The following is a 17,948-nucleotide window of genomic DNA, read 5'->3' on the forward strand; positions in this document are numbered from 1 at the left end:
TCATTAAATTGAAGAAAAGTCTTAAGATATGGCATACGCTGGAAAGTCCCTAACTACAAACTTGATGAAATCATTTGATTTCTCTGAGACTATTTCCTTAGATAATGGAAGTAAAGTATTTAGCACAGTGCATACTGTATTAGCATTTGCGGCATATGTTAAGCATTCAAGATATGATAGCAATTATTGTTGATTTGCTTCTCTTTTATCATCATCAACATGAACATTGGTAAGATTATGGACTTTTCTGTCAGAGACCAGGATTCACATATTAGCTCTGCAATTTCTGTGGGTGACTCTAAAAAAATCATTTCTTCACTCAGAATATTTGTGTCTCTATAAATTGAGGGTAACAAAATTATCTAGGAGCAAAATTAAAGAGCTAGCATATGTACAGTATGAATTACATATGAAATATTCAATAGAAATTAAAGTCATAACATTTATTACTATATAACAATGTAAATTTGTAAATATAATATATACACTATAACATATGTAATTTGTACTATAATATTTAAATTAAGTATATTATATATCATGAATATCATAGTATTTATTATTTTTATTCTTATTCGTATTTATGAATGGACACATTTAATGATGTATTTCTGCCAACAAACTATTTCTACTTTTACTTTACTTCAGAGCATTTAGCGAAATGATTATAGCAACAAATCTTCACCAAAAAAGGAATAAAGAAAAGAGATTTAAAAAAAAAAAAACACAAAAAAACAGTGGCTAATGAGCAACAGATTTAAAAAAGTAAAAGACTTTCTGAGAAGATTAACTACCTCTGGGTAATCCCCCTTTAGCTACATTGTATTCTTAATTCTATCTCCTTCGTGGATTAAACAAAAATTCTAATGGTTCCCTATTCAGTTATTCAGAAAACAAGAATGTAACATTCTTTTTCCTTCTCATTGAGATCCACCACCATGGAAACCACTGGGAATATTAGAAAAGGGGCAGTACTATTAACCATTCATTACACCTGCATTTCTATAGATTTTTCTTTCTTTCTTTTTTTCAAATTTTTGCTGTCTTTTTGGTTTACACTAGCTGGTGATAAGGACGCTTTGATATTTACTTCAGAAACTGTTTCTCAAAAAATCTGTAGTAGTATTTCTGGCTGATTTTAAACTCAGTAGACAGTAAACCATTTTGGATTAGATGTATTTAACAGGTGTAAAAGCTCGGATTCTCCATCTAATAATATAGGAATTGATACAACATACCTGGCAGAATTGCGAGGCTCAAAAGAGACTATTTACAGGATGTTTACAGTGTGATTTAACCAACTGGTTTTCACTTCATCCCAATGCTTTAGTAAAAATAATAGTAGAAAACATACATTGAATGCTTATTCTGTGATGAAGACCTTATGAGTTTGGGACGTTATAGAAAAACAGGATTGGCCGGCACGGTGGCTTATGCCTGTAATCCCAACAGTTCAGGAGGCCAAGGCAGGCAGATCACCTGAAGTCAGGAGTTTGAGACCAGCCTGACCAACATGGTGAAACCCCGTCTCTACCAAAAATACAAAAAAATTAGCTGGGCGTGGTGGCACATGCCTGTAATCCCAGCTACTTGGGAGGCTGAAGCAGAAGAATTGCTTGAACCTGGGAGGCAGAGATTGCGGTGAGCCAAGATGGCGCCATTGCACTCCAGCCTGGGCAACAAGAGTGAAACTCCATCTCAAAAAAAAAAAAAAAAAAAAAACAAGGAAAGAAAAGAAAAAGGAAAAACAGAATAAAAAAGATTGAACAACATGCTGAGCAACAAACATGTGGCTGGTGAAGAGTGTAAGTCAATCATTTTTATAATGCATAATATTACTTTACCTATCATTCTCATATTCCCAAAACATAGAGACAGGGTTAGGTAGGTTACATAAACATATAGACCAAGTGCTTCAAAGACTGAGGATTTAAATTCAGGGCTCCTTAATCTTTACATTAAGGATTCTTGATTTGGGGATGGGGACAGGATTAGAGAGAAGAATGATTTTACATAATTTTATTTTTCTACTAGCTACATAAGTACAAACTTCAGCAATCTCTCACCACTGATATTCTGCCCCGTTGTTTGCCTTGCAAACATATAGAATTGGCAATTAGTAGTTTACAGTCCTGATGTTTCACTTTTGCTGTCATCTGAGGTTTTTCTCAGCTTAGTAACCAAAAACCTGCCAAGCCTATAACAAGCTTTGAAAGATGGAGCATGGCGCTTGGTGTAACAGCTGATGTGATGATCAAATCTGTGGTCTCTGTGTGTGTGTGTCACCCTGTCTCCAGTCTGTTGCAGGACTTCTCTGAGTCCACAAGTTTAAGTTTATTTGTACAATTTGGCAAAGCACCCTAGTCATAAAAATGGGCCACATTGTCTTTAAAAGATGTTGAAAGCTGCGTAAATGAATCAAGTTCTGTGTAGTAAAGAATTTGGTCTTACTCAAAGAGAGGTCTGGCGATTGGCCTCAACTTCTAGGAGATCATTTCATATCTGATAAAAGCACCTTTGTTTAGGGAGGGGGCTTGCGGCACAGGAGCTCAGGGTGGAGTCGGTAAGACCTGATAATATTAGGAAGAGGCCTAACCACACCACAAAGAGCTCCTGTGTGATTTAAGGTAGGGGCTTTGGATCATACAATATAATTCACCACGTGTGCAATCAATCAGTCATACCCATGTCATAGAACTCCAATGAAATCTCTGCACATAGAAGCTCCAGAGTTTATCTGGTTGGCAATACTCTATAAATATTGTCACACATTAATGTTGGGAAAATAATGCATCCTAATTCCATGGAAGAAGACAAGGGAATATTCATGTTTGAAGCCCTCTCAGACTCTGACCTAGGTGTCTCTTCCTTTGGCTGATTTTATTCTGTATTATTTTCCTGTAATACACTGTAACTGTGAGTATAATGGACTTCAGTGAGTTCTGAGAGTCCTTCTAGTAAATGGGTCATTTGAGGAACTTCCTGAACTTTCAGTTGGTGTCAGAAGTTAGGGTAGTCCTGCTGGCTGTGCCCTCAAACTTTTCAGTTTGGCTAATTGTGGTTAATAGCTCCTTTACAAAGAGAGAGAAAGAAGAAAGAGAGAGAGAAAGAGAAAATAGAAAAACATCTGTCTTTGAACTTTGTTCATTATGTCCGAATCTTGGACAAGCTCCATGCTAATTATGTCAACTTGAACCACTTATTTCAACTCTCTGATTTTCCATCTAATAATGTAGGAATTGATGCAACATACCTTGTAGGACTGTTGTGAAGATCAAAAGAGATGATTTATTTACAGGATATTTCCAGCATGATTTCCAATAGGTGCTTCATAAACACTACGTTTATTGTTTGAAATTCAGGAAGGGCTCTTGGAAACACTCTTTGGGAAAAATCTATTCTTGGTTAAGTGTGGTCATTTCAGGCATAGACTCCAAAGACCTATGGGAGAGTTACATGGAATGGAGGATATCTGAGTTGCAGGCAGTGAATAGTTAAATGTGAAGCAACTGCCCACTTCATATACCCATGCGGAGAAAATCAGGAATGATTTAGAGAATTGCTGTTGTAAATGTGGAGGCTGTGGATCTGATGACTAAAGTGACCTCATTTAGGAATCACAATCCATTGAATCTAGGGAGCATTCAAGTTCAACGACTTGTTTCTAGAATATATATTTATTAAGAACTTTTGGCCAGGCACGGTGGCTCTCGCCTGTAATCCCAGCACTTTGGGAAGCCAAGTCAGGCAGATCACTTGAGGCCGGGAGTTCGAGACCATCCTGGCCAACATGGCGAAACCCTATCTCTACTAAAAGTACAAAAATTAACCAGGGATGGTGGCGTATGCCTGTAGTCCCGAACACTCGGGAGGCTGAGGTGGGAGAATCACTTGAAGCCAGGAAGCAGAAGCTGCAGTGAGCCGAGATTGTGCCACTGTACTCCAGCCTGGGCAACAGAGTGAGACTCTGTCTCAAATATATATATATTTTGATGTGCCAGGCACTGTTCTGGGAGCTGAGGAATTATCAGTAAACAGACAAAATTCCTCTTTTTCATGGACATTGAGTTCTTTCAGGAAAAACAAAAAATAAATGAATAATCGTATAACAGAAATGTCAGTAATAATTGATATACAAAAAAATAAAGCCAATCAAGAGGTTGGAGAGGAGGGGGTAGTGCTATTTGATAATAGGTGGTCAGGGAAAACTGAGACTACACAGGGAACAAGATTTGTCAATATCTGGGGGAAGAGTGTCCAAGACAGAGGGAAACCTAAATGGAACATTCCTGGCTATACTGGGAGCCATAGGAGATCAGCCTGGCTACAGCATTTAATTTTATCAATATTCTCTAGTCAGTCACAAATTTAATTATTGTATTGCCATGTAATATTTTAAAATTGGACAAAATATTTTTATCAGACCTTTGAGGTAACATATAACTACGATAAAATATTGTAAAGACAATGTAGTGAGACTTTTTAAGTGAGCTGCTTAAAAGCATTATAAAAAGACAGTGAATAGAGTCCATGTGCAGTGGCTCACGCCTGTAATCCCCACTGTGGGAGGCTGAGGCAGGTGATTCACCTGAGGTCAGGAGTTCCAGACCAGCTTGGGCAACACGGTGAAACCCTGTCTCTACTAAAAATACAAAAATTAGCTGGGTGTGGTGGCAGGTGCCTGTAATCCCAGCTACTAGAGAGTCTGAGGCAGGAGAATTGCTTGAACCCAGGAGGTGGAGCTTGCAGTGAGCCGAGATCGTGCCACTGCATTCTGGCCCAGGCAACAGATAGTGAAGACCCAAGAATTGACAGCCAGATTGGTGTACAAACAGCAGCAGCCTGGAAATGCTCCCTGAAATAATTAACTTCCATCTGATGTCCTTAGAGAACAATTGAAAACCATTAGTAAAGGGATAGATGATTTCAATTTTGTTACTTGGAACAAATCAAGTTAGGGCCTTCCCACACATCATGTACCAACATATTTTTAAATAAGTTATTTACATATAAGATTGCAATCCATAAAAATGAGAATAAGGCATGAGTTAGGACTTAGACAATCTTGGACTAGAAAGTGGCTTGCAATATCTTTAGCTAAAAAAAAATTAAAAAAACACATTAAAATATAATACAGCCTGTCTTCCCAATTATTGGCAATAAATGTTTTTTACTCAAATAAGAAAATAAAATAGTTGAAGGGGAAGAAAAATGACTACATGGGGCACTTTTCTGATGTCTCAGCATTTCCCTGTTTTCGATTTTATTTATGTCCTAAGCATAAGTCTGTTGGTGTTATCTGAAATTTGCATTTTCACATACTAATGAGAAGTGTTAGTCATCACAATTCTTAAATTGAACATTACATGCAATCAATCTATTTTCAAATGTTTTTTTAATTATACTTCCCCATACAAAAAGCCAGAAGAGTTTAGATAAGCTTCAGAAAATAATTATATTGCTTAGACACTTGCAGAGATTCTTTATGAATGGTGCACCTCGTCCATCCTAGTATTTCTAGAGACTGTGATAGAATACCCTTCCATGGAAGGAGACATTTGAGAACATTTGGATCCCACTTTGAAAGTAGGATGTTTTATTGTCCCCTCCATTTCACTCACAATCAGAAACATATGGAATGTTTTATTTGCAGGCTACAAAAACAAATCAAACAAGCAATCCTGTGTTGGAAAGAATTTATTCCTCCTGTGGAACAGGAGTCTAGCTCTGTGTCCAAACTTCCAAGCCCACTGCTTTCTCTCTACAGTCAGCAAAGTTAATAGCTGCTTCTGTGCCCTCTGTTATTCCTTCTACTCTGGCAGTATTATAGGGCAGGCCTCGTTTTCCCGTCTGAGATTCATCATTCTGTCCTCTTCAGCTTCATGGAAATATTTACCCAATTATTGTCAGTCTCTCCATCAGGATTGCTGATTGTGTGGTTATTCTGCTGATAAGGTTTCTTGTCTCTTTCCTTGAGTCCCTTGATTCTCTACCTACAGGCAATTTCTATCCATGTGTAAAGGCATTTTCTAGCTATGTGTACTGTTTGTTCTTGCATTGTTATGGAGAAATACCTGAGACTGGGTAATTTAGAAAGAAAAGAGGTGTAATTGGCTCACGGTTCTGCAGGCTGTACAGGAAGCATGATGCTGGCATCTGCTTGGCTTCTGGGGAGACCTCAGGAAACTTACAGTCATCATGGAAGGTGAAGGGGAAGCAGGCTATGGCCAGAGCAGGAGGAAGAGAAAGACAGGAGGTGGGAGGTGCCACACACTTTTAAACAACTAGATCTCCTGAGAACTCTATCATGAGAATAGCACTAGGGGGATGGTGCTAAACCATACCCCCATGATCTAATCACCTCCCACCAGTCCCCACCTCCAGTACTGGGAATTACATTTCAACATGAGATTTGGGTGGGAATACAGATCCAAACTATATCACAATGGACACCTCATTCCTACAGTTTTGGTGATAACCTTAGATACAGGCAAATGAGGGTGCATCCATAGCGAGGCCCTAGGCATCTTCCCTCTCTCATACATAGTAAGAAGGTTGTATTAGAGTTCTCTAGAGGGACAGGACTCATAAGGTAGATAGATATATATATATATGAAGGGGAGTTTATTAAGGAGTATTGACTTGCAAAATCACAAAGTGAAGTCCCACAATAGGCTGTCTGCAAGCTGAGGAGCAAGGAAGCCCACCTGAGTCCCAAAACCTCAAAAGTAGAGAAGCTGAAAGTGCAGCCTTCAGTCTGTGGCTGAAGGCCCGAGAGCCCCTGGCAAACCAGTGGTGTATTAGGTCCAAGAGCCCAAAAGCTGAAGAACTTGGAGTCTGATGTTTCAGGGAAGGAAGCATCCAGCATAGGAGAAAGATGGAGGCCAGAAGACTTAACCAGTCTAATCCTTCCATGTTCTTCTGCCTGCTTTTATTCTAGCTGCACTGGCAGCTGATTAGATTGTGCACACCAAGATTGCAGGTGGGTCTGCCTCTCCCAGTCCACTGACCCAGATGTTAATCTCCTTTGACAACCTCCTCACAGACACACCCAGGAATAATGCTTGCATCTTTCAATCCAATTAAGTTGACATTCAATATTAACCATCACAGAGGTGCAAAAAGGATGTTAACTAGCTTGTTTCATCTTCTAATGGTCTTATCTTTCCCTAATGGAATATTTTCTGCAACCAGATATTATGATTTTATAGAATGAAAAAACAGGGGCTGCTTTTTAGAATTGGACATAGAATTTGTTGCATTATTTTCTGCTAGTAGATTGGATCTTAGTGGTGATTTTTGATGTTTTACAGCTTAAAACCTCTTTTGTAGCTGTTATTTTTCAGCTGTTCAACAATATTTGAATAACCTAAACTATTAGGTCTGTGACTAACCTGGCTTTCTCCCCATCTTCCCTTGGACCATTTCTCTTTTCCACCTGAAGAACGTTAAGGCACTCCTAACATAGATCCTTTAGCCCCTGTCTCCATCTCGAGATTCTATTACAGTGACCCCAAAGTATGATCTTTCAAGGTAGAAAATGGTGATGGTAAATCACATAAAGGTGAATAAATACAGCACTTGTGAGATAAGTGAATTACAACATGAAGTATCAGCAATTTGAGTCAGGGATTGCATCTTGTTCTAGACACCATCACATTGGATGTGCTGAACACAAAATTGTTTAATGAAACAATGCTTCATATGAGAAAAGTTTGTAAATAATCAGATCCAAGTAAGAGTCTACAGAAGTTTGGTTTTTAGGCCACAAAAATAAAATACATTTATTTGCAAAATAGTAATAAGTAGAAGTATTCAAGTATAGACATGGGTGTAAATTTGCAGTATACAATTAAGCATGCAGAAATATGATGCATAAAGGGGGCATTCCCTATGACATTAGAATTTCATTGCTTTTGGGCACTTCCAATTTTATGGCCAAATCCACCCATGCAGGTGTCAGAGTTAAGAAATAGTTGCATAGAGTATGGTTTAAAGCCCTTTGGAGCCTATTCATATCAACCAGATCACTGGTCTTTCTCCTGCCATATGCTTGCCTTATATGGTACTTATAGAGAATGCTGACTGATTTTTTTTTTCCAGCATAAAAAGTTTTAATTTTTCCAAACAAATTTTTTCAAATGGCAAATGAACAGAAATTCAAAAGTTGCAAATTCACAGCTGCAGTCTGTGGGGAGAGAAAAACTTCACCCATCAAATCTGCAAAATATACCAGAACATAAAAAAAAATCAATTGATTGGCAGATGTGGATATTTACATCTCTCTCTTTAATTGCTTAAAATCAGCGAGTTGGGAGACTTCACTAAACTTGGCAGCAATTCAAGTTGAGTACAGCTCCTCTTTGGTAGGAGGCTGAGAAAACTGAAATGTGTATGATACCTTTAAAAAAGAGGATTAAAAAAACCAGGGGAGATAATGAGGACATTACAGCCAGCAAAGCTGAAGAAGTTCAGTGTCGTAGCCTGAGGGATATTAAGAGAGGAGCAAGTTCAAGGAAGCATAGAATTGTCATCATCAAATGCAGAGGAGTTAAATATCATAGACTAATCTAGGTTAATATATTTAAAAAAATAATAGTTTAAAATTATTTTTGAACAATTATAATTGAGAATAAGGTTTTAAAAGCAGCGACATGATACTACTAGTACCTTACCCAAACAATATTTATTTGGTTTCATAAAGGTCAAGGAAAATTGCTTCTATTTTTAAGGAAATAGGCAGTTTTAGAACCACAGGAAGCTGCTTACATGGATTTTCAGCCCACTGTGATAATGAAGGTTGCCTTAACTGGAAGTAAAGGCAAACCTCAAGTGAGCCACTGCCTGCATGTCTATACATTGCCATAGGGGGAAACAGTTCCTCCTTTTCCATCTTCAAAATATCACTGGATGTTTCTCATTGATGGCGTTTAAATATAACTGTGCTGGCAAAAGAATTTGCTAAATGTTTTCGAGGCTTTTAGCTCCCATAATACCAAGCCTAACTTAAAGGGCAGAGATAGTACTGAGTATGAACTAAGAATATCTGGCATAGACACATATAAGAATGACTAAAGCACTTAAACAAAGTGGAGACGGTAACATTTGGATTAGAAATTGCAAGGAACTGGCTGAATTTTCTAATTTATAAATGAACTTCATGTTTTATATACTTGAAATTAGGTATAGTTAGCATAATTATCTTGATGAGGACATTGAAGATATGAAATGTTAATTTTCCCAAGATAATGTATATACCAACTTATTTTTGAAATTTGATTCCAAGTTTTGAAACATAAAAACACATGATCTTTCACCTATCCCACATTATTTCCCAATAGAAAGCCAGGGAACTAAGATTCCCACGGTAAAGATTTGTGTTCAATATGCAGAGTAAAACCTATAGGTTGGTACTAAAGTAACTGAGTTTTTGCCATTACTTTCCATGGCACAAACTGCAATTACTTTTGCAAAATCCTATTATTATAGAAAAGATTACAAAGAGAATTTGTGGCATTATTTTTCTCTTATTGCCTTAGAAAAGAAGTGATTTCAGGGACCAGAAACTGTTTCTACATGCTCTTGAGGTCTGTGGATGCTTTAAAAATCAGTTATTTTTATTTTTATAATTATTTTCTATCACCTTATGAAATTCTCTTCCTCCACCAGTTTTTGTAAGATCTAATTCCCAATTTAAAATATCTTAGTGTTCTGAATTCTTATATACCCTTTTAAGTTAGGCTTTTTAAAAATCATAGGTTTTTTAATTTTTTTGTATTGCCAATACCATCCTGTTTTGATTATTATACACTGCTATGATATCTAATACTCTAAAACTCTCTGTTTAGTCCTGTTTTCCAAGTTGTCTGTTACGAATTCACTTTTTCTTTCTAATTTAGGTTAAGTTTAAAGAATTGCAACATCCTGCAAAATACCATTAAACTTTTGCTCACATTTCTTTTACTTCCAAATTAAATTCTCAATTTGAGTAGTTTCCTCAGGGAATTATTAATTAATTAATTAATTTTTTTCTATTAAGGTTATTTCTATGTTCCTTAATAATGTTCCATAGATTTTTCTCATAGTGGTTTGCTAAGCTTTCTAAGTTCATTCCTAAGTATTTTGTAATTTAGTTAGCATTCAAAATGGCGTTTATTTTCCATTAAACTGTACAGTGTTTTTTTAATTGCTGGTATACAAAATATATTATTTTTTTGAAATGTTTATTTATAACTCCCTATCTACCCAAAGACTCAAACAAATCTTGATAGCTTTCTTTTTGGTCTAATGATGTAATTTGCAATTCATTATAATTTTCTTCCATTTTAAAATTTTGATTACTACATTTCTTCTCCTCTTTCTCCTCCTCCACCTTGTCCTTCTCCTTCAATGGCCATTACTAAAATTTTCAGGGCATTGACCAATAGTAGTGATAGAAAGCAGTAGAAGTGATAGAAGCATTGCCTCTGACTTAATTCATAATGACTGGTGTTTCGTTCAGTTGTCAGTTCTACCTTACTGCTCTCAACCTATGCCTGAAATGTTCTCCCCACACATAAACATACAATTAGATTCTTTACTTCATTTTGGGTATTTATTCAAAACTCACCTTCCAATTCATGTAAACTCCATGAAAGGCAGAGGCCATCTTCTTTGACTACTTTCTTATATATTCAGATTCTAGGCAGAGATTAGTAAATATCTGTTGACTCCACGTTATTGAGCCATTGAGAATAGTGCTGGTTGGTAGCTTGACACAACTATTTTTTATTATGTTGAGAAAGTTAACTGTATTATTTATTCATATACATTTGATCAGGCCTAGATTCTGAGTTCTACTAAACACTGTAGTATCTCTTGAAAGGATAAAATTATTCTCTTTTTACTTTTGACCTAATCAAGTTAGACTTTTATTAGATTTTGTAAACATTAAATGACTCTTGCATTCTTGTAATGAATACTGCTTGTTTGCAATGTATTATTTTAATAATATGCTGAATTTGATTTGCCAGGACTTTATTTAGTACCCATCTAAACTCAAAAGTGAGGGCTTTCTGTACTTTTATGATTGTGCCTCATTTGTTAGGTATAGGTATTTGGGTTATGTGAGGTTTGAAAGCAGAGATAGGGATGTTTTTCACATTAGACATAGAAATGCCTATTAGACATGACATAGACTTAATACTGAATTAAATTTTATAACTGTATTTTATCTCAATTCTATGTTTATCTGGTTTCATTACATTCCAGCAGTTATTCTATACCAACACTTGCATAGAAGCTGTTTTATTAATCTCTTATTAAGGTAAAGTTACTTAAATCCCATGTCTCCCCTGCCCCACTTGCCAGAATGCTACAAGAAAGCCCTACTTTCTGAACTTTTACTTGTCTGAAATATTCACTCATCTCACATAGGAAGGACAAATTCACTGGTTACTTTTCTCACTACACTCTATGCTAACTTCTTCTATTGTTTAGAACTGAAAATAAATGTAAAACCAGTCTATAGTTTTACCAGCATAAAAGGAGCTCTTCAGCCAGATGCGGTGGCTCATGCCTGTATTCCCAGCACTTTGGGAGGCCAAAGAGGGCGGATCATGAGGTCAAGAGATCGAGGCCATCCTGGCCAACACAGTGAAACTCTGTCTCTACCAAAAATACAAAAAATTAGCCAGACATGGTGGCGGGCACCTGTAATCCTAGCTACTCGGGAGGCTGAGGCAGGAGAATCACTTGAACCCAGGAGGCAGAGGTTGCAGTGAGCTGAGATTGTGCCACTGTGCTCCAGCCTGGTGACAGAGCGAGACTCCATCTCAAAAAAAAAAAAAAAAAAAGGAGCTCTTCCTGACTGAATTTTAAATTCTTTTTCTTTATCTTGGAAATTTCAGGACATGTCTAACTAGTTTTTTTAGTAAATCAAAACTCCTATTTTCCCCATATAATTATTATTATGGTTGTTGTTATTATTTATTTCACTTAAGTTTCCTTCTATGTCTCATATTGTTTCTGTTCTATTTTTATAGGGTTGCTGCTTGGCCCGGTCTCTGCAGGTTACTTCCAAGGAGACCAACCTATGGGAAGAGCAAATCCATCCTTCGTGCCTCAGACAGATCCCATTTACATTGACTCCAGAAAAAATTCACCAAGGTTTGTGATATTTGAAGGGTACCTTTTTCAATGTTAGAATTTTTATATCTCTCTAAATTCTGTATCTTGAAGGGAATCTAAAAAGAATAGGCATTAGAATTTTTAGTTAGAATTTGTGTTTTACTCAAAATTCTTGCCTGGATCAAGTGTTTCCTTAAATAGTTGGCACAATGCCTGGTGAATAAGAAATACTTCAATCAAGAAGGAAATGGGATTGGATGTGTGAGATTCTTTACTCAAATGATATCTTTTAGAGTACAGACTTGGAAACCACGGCTACCCTAAGGATTATATTTTGGGAGTGTAGAAAGATTCAAGAAGATATATAAATTTCTTTATGATGACAAAGATTCTTTCAAAGGAAAGGAAGCGGAGATAGAAATACGCTAATGATTACAAAATGCACAAAGTTATATCCGTAGTCATCCCATTATAAGGCAATGCTGTTATAAGGTTATAACGCTGTTATAACACTGTTGCCCTTTTACCCAGAACTTTCACTGGCTCCCTGTTTTACTCAGAGCAAAAGCTAAAGGATTTGTTATGTCCTCCAAGGCACGGATGATTTGTTCCTCTTTTGCTTCATTGAGTTGTCTCCCACTGGCCTCATCCCTGTATACTCAGCTTGGTCTTCACTGGTGTCCTTTATAAGCTGATATGCTTGTCTCACTCCTACCTCAGTGAAACACTTGTCATTTTTTTTTTTTTTTCTCTGTTTGGAATGCTCCCTCTACGAACACATATGCAATTAGATTCTTCATCTCCTTGTGGGTCTTGATTGTAAATTCACCCTTTTCTTAAGACCATTCTATCTAAAATTTTAATCTCCCATCAACATTTCATACTTCCATTCTCTTATTTACTTATTTTTCTTATCATGAGAGAAAATGCTTTGAATTTTGCCTGTGTATCTTGTTCATTGTTGTTCTTTCTTGTTTCCACACAGGCTTTATAAGGACAGGGCATTCGGTATGTTGTGTTCACTATTGCAACCCTGATTCCCAGAACAGGGCCTGACCACCAGTAGGGATTCAATAAGTATCTGTAAAATGAGTAAATAATGAAATGTGATAACAAAATGGTTTGGCTTTGTGTCCCCACCCAAATCTCCTCTGGAATTGTAATCCCCACATGTCAAAGGAGGGACTTGGTGGGAGGTAATTGGATCATGGGGTCAGTTTCCCCCATGCTGTTCTCATAATAGTGATTGAGTACTAACAAGATCTAATGGTTTTATAAGTGTTCGGAAGTTCCTCCTTTGTTCTCTCTCTCTCTCTCTCTCCTGCCACTTTGTGAAGGAGCTGCCTGCTTCCCTTCGTTGTCTGCCATAATTGTAAGTTTCCTGAGGCCTCCCCAGCCATTCAGAACTGTAAGTCAATTAAACCCCTTTCCCTTATAAATTACCCAGTCTCAGGTATTTCTTTATAGCAGTGTTAGAACGGACTAGTACAGGAAACTGGTACCCCAGCAGAGAGTGGGGCACTGCTAAAAAGATAACCTGAAAATGTGGAAGTGACTTTGGAACTGGGTAACTGGGCAGAGGTTGGAACAATTTCAAGGGCTCCGAAGAAAACAGGAAGATGTAGAAAAGTTTAGAACTTCCTAGAGACTTGTTGAATTGTTTTGACCAAAATGCTGATAGTGATATGGACAACAAAGTCCAAGCTGAGGTCATCTCAGATGAAGATTAGGAACTTATTGGGAACTGGAGCAAAAGTCACTCTTGCTATGCTTTAGCAAAGAAGCTGGCGGCATTTTGCCCCTGCCCTAGAGATCTGTAGAACTTTGAATTTGAGAGAGATGATCTGAAATTGAAACTTATGTTTAAAACGGAAGCAGAGTGAAAAAGTTTGAAAAATTTGCAACCTGACCATACAATAGAAAAGAAAATCCCATTTTCTGGGGAGAAATTCAAGCCAGCTGTGGAAATTTGCATAAGAAATGAGAAGATGAATGTTAATAGCCAAGACATGGGGAAAATTTCTCCAGGACATGTTAGAGATCTTCAAGGCAGAGATTCCCATCATAGGGCAGGAGGCCTGAAAGGGAAAAATGGTTTTATGGGTCGGGCCCAAGGCACCCCTGCTCTGTGCAGCCTCAGGACATGGTGCCTTTGTCCCAGCCTGTCCAGCTCCAGCCATGGCTAAAAGGGGCCAATTGCTTCTGAGGTGAAAGCCCCAAGCATTGGTAGCTTCCATGTGGTGTTGGAATTGTAGGTGCACAGAAGAGAAGAGCTTTTGGAACCTCTGCCTAGATTTCAGAGGGAGTATGGAAATGCCTGGATGTCCAGAGAGAAGTCTGCTGTAGTGGCAGAACCCTCATAGGGAACCTCTGCTAGGGCAGTGCAGAAGGGAAATGTGAGGTTCGAGCCTCCACACGAAGTCCCCACTGGGATACTACTTAGAAGAGCTGTGAGAACAGGGCCACCATCCTCCAGTCCCCAGAATGGTAGGTGCACCAACAGCTTGCACTATGCACCTAGAAAAGCTGCAGGCACTCAACACCAGGCCAAGAGAGCAGCTGTGGAAACTGAACCCTGCAAAGCCACGGGGCAATGGTGCCAAAGGCCTTGGGAGCCCACCCTTTGTATCAGCATGCCCTGGATGTGAGATATGGAGTCAAAGGAGATTATTTTGGAGCATTAAGATTTAATGACTGCCTGGCTGGATTTTGGGCTTGTATGGGGCCCGTTATCTTCTATGTTTTGGCAAATTTCTCCCATTTGAAATGGGAGAACTTATCCAATGCCTGTACCCTCATTGTGTCTTGGACATAACTAACTTGTTTTTGATTTTACAGGCTCACGGGCAGAAGGGACTTGCCTTGTCTCAGATGAGACTTTGGACTTGGACTTTTGAGTTAATGTTGGAATGAGTTAAGACTCTGGGGGACTGTTGGAAGACTTGAAATTTTGAATTAATGCTGGAATGAGTGAAGACTCTGGGGGATTGTTGGGAGCCATAATTACTTTTAAAATGTGAGGACATGAGATATTTGGCAGTTCCTCCTTTTCTCTCCCCCACCCTCTCTCTCTCAATCTCCTGCAGCCTTGTGTACAAAGTGCCTGCTTCCTCTTCGCCTTCCATCATAACTGTAAGTTTCCTGAGGCCTCCCCAGCCACATGTAAATGTGAGTCAATTAAATCTTTTTTTTAAATAAATTAACTAGTCTCAGGTATTTCTTTATAGCAGCATGAAAACTGACTAATACAGTGTCTTAGTTCGTTTCAGTTTCTATAACAGAATACCAAAAACTGGGTAATTCATAAAGAGGTTTATTTGGCTCAAGCTTCTTAAGGCTGGGAATTTTAAGAGCATGTTGCTGGCATCTGGTGTCATCTCATGGCAGAAGGACAGAAGACAGAGAGAAAGCATGAGGGGCAGATTGCCTTTTATAGTAATTCACTCTATGATAATAAAAACTCACTTCTTCAATAATGACATTAATCCATTCATAAGCTCTGTGCTCATGACCCAGTCACCTGTTAATAGACCTCACCTCCCAACACTGTTGCATTGGGAATTTAGTTTCCAACATATGCATTTGGGGAAGACATTCATACCATAGCAAATGGCAACAATGTAATTGATTACTTAGAAAATACAGTTTGCAATATCAAACTAGTATTGAAATTTCCATCTGGAACTATGATTGAGTTGGGGACCTAGTACTGTGTGTAGGAAATTGGGCAACCTTTGAATTGGGTTTTCTCTTAGATGACTTTATGCTTTATGGCAGTGAACAATACATGTAACAAAGAGCTATGAAAATTATGGGGCTGATGGTAGTAACTCTGATTCTGATAGAATACAAAAGGCTGTTATTCGTTTACAGAGCTATTTCCAGATAATGCTATATTTACTTATTGATGTTATGTTTATAGCAATACAACTAAAGCTAACTTCCAGGCAGCATCCCTGCCAGTGTCCATTCTGGCTGGCTGTTAATTATTTTGAATGCCATCCCTAATGAGTGTTTAAGAAACACCTTCGTTATTGGAATTCTATTAAAAAAAAACTCTGTTGCTATAGGTCTAAAATGTTTTAGGCCCTCACTTCCTTCTCCATTAAGTAATATTTTTTTCTTTTTTTTGAGACGGAGTCTTGCTCTATTGCCCAGGCTGGAGCGCAGTGGCGCGATCTAGGCTCACTGCAAGCTCTGCCTCCCGGGTTCACGCCATTCTCCTGCCTCAGCCTCCCAAGTAGCTGGGAGTACAGGCGCCCGCCACTACGCCAGGCTAATTTTTTGTATTTTTAGTAGAGACGGGGTTTCACCATGTTAGCCAGGATGGTCTCGATCTCCTGACCTTGTGATCCACCTGCCTTGGCCTCCCAAAGTGCTGGGATTACAGGCGTGAGCCACCGCGCCCGGCCTAAGTAATTATTTTTTATCTTTATTTGTGATAAAGCAAATTTTTTAGAAATTCAACAGTAACATTAGAGTAAAGCACCCTGTAATCTCTCATGATGTCTTCATGGGTGATTCCATGTTTGCTCTTTTCCTTTGCATACATTTCACATGGTGGAGTTTTCTCAACACTTACTTCTCAGATAAAATGTTATTATACCTTTACAGAGAAGCTATCCTTGTCCACATAACCTAGAGTAGTTCATCTCAGCCTTCTCTGCCACTGATCCTTTTTCCGCTATAACATATGTCATCACCTGAAGTTATTTATTTATGTATGTATTTATGTGTAGGTGTATTCAATTGTTTGTATATTCCTTTGCTAGAATATAAATTTCACAATGAGAGGATTTTGTCTATCTTTTTCAATACTGTATCTCCAACACATAGAATGGTGCCTGGTACATATTGGACATTCAATAAATAGTTGTGAATCAAATGAAGAAATGCTGATATCTTATAGTTGCGTGATATTTAAACTACTGAATCTTATATTAGCATTGAATCATGGAGTAGGTGTTACAGATAATGAAAAGAGAAAACAAAGAATAGCAGAACACAATCTAAAATAAAATCTACCTAGTTGTCTCATGTATTAAGTTATCATATGTGGCATCTGGAAGCTCTGTTCTTACTAGTTCTATTTTCATATTGTCAACAAGCTGCTGCCACATCCATAAAAGTGAAACATTTATGCACCAACACAAAAGAGTTACTTTTGACTTTTTTTTTCTCCTGTAAAGCACTCAAAAATACAATTCTAAAAGATGAAATGACTGGGGGAGGATGGATGGTGGGAGAATTGTATGACTTAAACCAGAAGCTTACATAAGGATCAAATCTGGTCCTTAACATTAAAGTGGTAGTTGCATTTTGGAAAATTGAAATCATGATGCTTGGCTGAGCTGTAGGCGTACTCTCAATGGCATTATATGATTTGACTTAAGTAGAAAAGCAATTTAAATTCTTGTTTAAATTAGCACTGAACTCCAATATCACCTACTAATTTTATGTTTAGAGGTATATTTTATATTCAGTACTTCTGTGGCAAAAATTGACTGCATTCAATAAATATCTTTCAAGCATAAAACATGTGCCAGACACTCTGCTAGGTTCTGGGGATTCAACATAAACACAAAATAGCCTCTGCCCTCTGGTAGCTAACACCTACTAGAAAAAAGTCAGTCTGCCCAGCACTGGGGAAAATGTAAAGCTAAAGTGTTATCAAAGGCTATTGCAAAAAATTAAACTGTCATAAGCTATGTGACTAACCATGTGACTGGCACCCAATAGAAACACAAGTAAAGATCAAGAAAAGCTTGCATCTGCATGTGCACCTGCGTGTGTGTGTATGTGTGTGTGTTGGGGAGTGTGTGTGATTGGTATATAGACAA

The 17,948-nt window shown here is 37.8% G+C and overlaps 1 long non-coding RNA gene across 3 annotated transcripts in view; it reads right to left on the bottom strand.

The window, feature by feature from the left end:
* Window positions 1-17,948, bottom strand: part of LOC129487574 (uncharacterized) — a 162,228-nt gene that overhangs the window by 65,814 nt on the left and 78,466 nt on the right. For 2 of the 3 annotated variants that reach the window (XR_010122282.1, XR_010122283.1), the window contains exon 3: window positions 3,254-3,441. The exons of the other annotated variant lie outside the window; for it this stretch is intronic. This is a non-coding gene — a long non-coding RNA (uncharacterized lncRNA). The remainder of the gene's footprint in view (window positions 1-3,253; window positions 3,442-17,948) is intronic. 3 annotated transcript variants of the gene reach the window in all.

This window comes from Symphalangus syndactylus, chromosome 8, assembly GCF_028878055.3.
Source record: "Symphalangus syndactylus isolate Jambi chromosome 8, NHGRI_mSymSyn1-v2.1_pri, whole genome shotgun sequence".
Taxonomy (NCBI): domain Eukaryota; kingdom Metazoa; phylum Chordata; class Mammalia; order Primates; family Hylobatidae; genus Symphalangus; species Symphalangus syndactylus.